Below are 3,518 nucleotides of genomic sequence, written 5' to 3' on the forward strand. Positions count from 1 at the left end.
AGCATGGGGAACAATATAGTGGGGATCAAGAAAAGACACTTAGGCATGAGAATTAAAGGGGTATGGGCAGGAAAAGGCTGAAGGGACCAAGGCAGCCTGGGGGCTTGCCATTTCTGGCTTATAAATAGGCTGATTTTTAGAGTTAAAGGGGTGGATAGTTAAATTTATAGGCTGGTCAGAAGTGAGGGCAAAAACAGTTTCTTAAGAGAGTTAAGTTTAGAGGCTGGATAGTTTTAAGGGGGCTGGACAGTTTTTAAGTGTTGAGAGATAAAAGAAAAAGCAAAAAAACAAGGCTGGACTTTCAAATCTTGAATAGGTCAGCCTAATTTCGATTTAATAGAGAGTTAAGAGAGTGCTGGATTTCTGAACATAACAATCAGAAGTTACTTCTTTTCTGCATCTGTTTTCCTTCTCTGCTTAGCCTGTATTTGTTGGGGACACTGCTAGGTTTTCAACTTAGTTTTCCCTGGTTTCCCTGCTGGTACAACACTGTTTCAGCTGGGTATTTTGGGTTTTTTGAAAGTTCACTGGATTTCTGTTTGGTTTAAATCTGTTGTTGGTTCCTCTACTGGGTATTATTGGATTTTGCTTTACTGGGCCTGCTGTTAATAACAAAAGGCTGGCTGCTGGGTTGTTGCTGCTGATTGCTGTCTTTGTGTTGCTGCTTTTCTGTTGTTGCTGTTGCTGTGTATGTACTACTGCTTCTACTGATCATTCCTCTTCTTCTTTTGCTTTCCTATACCAGGTACACGACTGATACACTGTCAATGTAAGCTGAAATTTGAAGCATGGATACAAAGAAAAACTGGAAGAGTTGAAGTTATTTCGAATTAGCTTTAGAAATGTACTGAAAATTGGTTGTTTGCATGATAATTTACTTTCTCTAATAGAACTATGTAGTTAGCTGTGATGTAACTGAACCTTTATACATATCATTTAGTTGGAAAACTTTATGTGTTGCTTATAATTAAAAGGGATTAATGTTGTAGTAGCCATGTTCTATTAGTTCATTATTCTTTTGTCAAGATGCATGTCAGGTACCCAATAGTTACTTCCTTGAACAAATGGCCTGTTTTAAGTTGGTAGGAATATGGCTTGATTAAGACAAGCAGTACATTGCATTTCAGCCCCCCCCCTTTATAAATGTCAAACATATATCAAATAAGTTAAATAGGCCCAATTGGAATAACGGTGGCCCAAGCCGAGTTTAACGTTATGCACATTGGGCCTGGGCCCGTAATGTCTAAACGACTGCCCATATACGCGTTCATGTTCGGATTTTGCAAATCATATAAGGAACCCGACTATAACTAACTTGTAAGCATGTAAATAAAGTTGAACCGTTCTTCTTCTTTCATTATTAGAGACAAACTCAATAGAAAACATAGCCACTATAGGACGACCTTTTAAATAAAAATGAGACGAGCCTCGCCAGATAAAATGCACAGTCTGCAGGGCCCTCACAAATGTGTGTGTTAAGTACATAGAACTCGGGATAGGCCTCTTAGCGAACTCCACGGCCTTACCCAAAATAATAACACGCTAGTTCTTTAGGACACGTCTTAATTAATTTTACTTTCTTAAATTCGGGTGCACATTTATGTGATCCAAATCCAAATCTCAGCGGAATCGAAATGTGTCTCTAATCACGGGTACATTGATTGTGACGTGGTTTGAGATGCGTGTCCATGACGTTGCAAATTCCTTTAAAAAAATAAGAATGAGATGATCCTCGTCGAATAAAAATACAAAATTGCGGGGCCCTCAGTAAATATTTGCTTTAAAAATGCTTAGACTTCGGGATGGACCGTTTAGTAAAATTTCACGTCCCTACCCAAAGTAAATGATACACTAGTCACTCTAGGCGCACCTTTAATAATTTAATTTTCTTAAACTCGGGTGCACATTTATGTGACCCAAATCCAAATCTCAACGGAGTCAAAGTGTGTCGACGACCACGGGTACATTGATTGTGACGCGGTTCAAGATACATTTCCACAACGTTGCAATTCCCTGTAAAATAATAATAAATAATAATAATGAAAGAGGTAAAGAGTAAAATCTGCACATAAGTTCGTATTTGTATAAAAATCAGATAATCAAGCCGAACATGACAGTTGAGCGACCGTGCTAGAACCACGGAACTCGGGAATGCCTAACACCTTCTCCCGGGTTAACAGAATTACTTATCCGAATTTCTGGTTCGCGGACTATAATACAGAGTCATTCTTTTCCTCGATTCGGGATTAAATTGGTGACTTGGGACAAGAGGGTTTGACATTTTTATATAAATCGGCATCAACATGTCCAATTGCTTCAACTTTTGGAACAAACTGGCATATGATTCTCCAATAGGGGTGAAAGCCTTTTCTTTTTTCAGCAACCTCTCATTCTTAAATGCTTGATTGGGCCAGAAACCTGATCCAAGGGTTTTTCGGTAGGCTCGTGGGGGTGGATAGGCATTTTGTAGAGCTGGGTACTGGGAAAGTGATGTATGATTTTGGGAGTTCCGTGGAGAGAAGTGGCATTGGGGAGGATCATCTGGCACACAAGGATATCTATGGGGACGATTTCGAGGCTGGACGTGTTGATGGGAAAAGCCTACTGGATCATCTTTTCTGTTTCTCTTTTTTCCACCCAAACTTACTGGGGTGTTCTGAATGTCTTTCAAACAACTCATGATTTTGCCTAACTTGATTCCCTCTTCCACTAGCTCCATTATTTTTAACACATCTTTGAAAGGCTTTCCCAAGGACGGGATCAAATGACTGAAGTAGGTGGGCCACTGGGCTTGTAGGAAAAGCTCAACCATTCTTTCTTCACCAATCGGGGTATTGACTCGAGCAGCTTGCTCCCTCTATTTGAGCCCAAACTCCCTAAAACTTTCTTCTGGCTTCATTTCCATTTTAGATAGGGAGGAGTGGTCTGGGGTAACACCTGATCTGTATTGAAAGTACCGAAGAAAATCTTGAGCCATGTCACCCAATGTAGGCCGCTTACCAACATATTGACGATTGTGCCATTCTAAAGCTGCCCCAGTCAGGTTCTCATTGAAGTACCCCATCAACAAATCATCTTTCTCGCCAACACTTCTCAATTCACTGCAATAATCCCTCAAATGGGCTACCGGATCCCCACACCAATCATACAAGTTAAACTTTGGCACTTTAAACCCCGCAGGCAGACGAACGTCAAGGGACACAGAAAGTTCTTTGTAAGCCATGCTACCCTGGTCTCCCATTCCTTATTTGTTCTTTAAGGACTGTTCTATGCCTTTCAGCCTCCTGGGTATCCCATCTCGCCCTTTTCTTTCTGTGAACTTTTCATTTTCAACATGAGGCTCATCCCGTGGGCCTTGCTTGTATGAGTTGGGAGCCTTGTGGGCAACCTCTGAGGGGTAATATTGGGCATCGTGAGCTTTGAGTGGGTGTTCATTGTTGGGGATGGTGGATAAGACATGAGGGCAATTTTTGGAAAGGTAATTGGAAGATGAGTGATGGAGCTACTAGGGTAGTTGA

The sequence above is a fragment of the Nicotiana sylvestris genome, chromosome 6 (assembly GCF_000393655.2).
Source record: "Nicotiana sylvestris chromosome 6, ASM39365v2, whole genome shotgun sequence".
Lineage (NCBI taxonomy): Eukaryota > Viridiplantae > Streptophyta > Magnoliopsida > Solanales > Solanaceae > Nicotiana > Nicotiana sylvestris.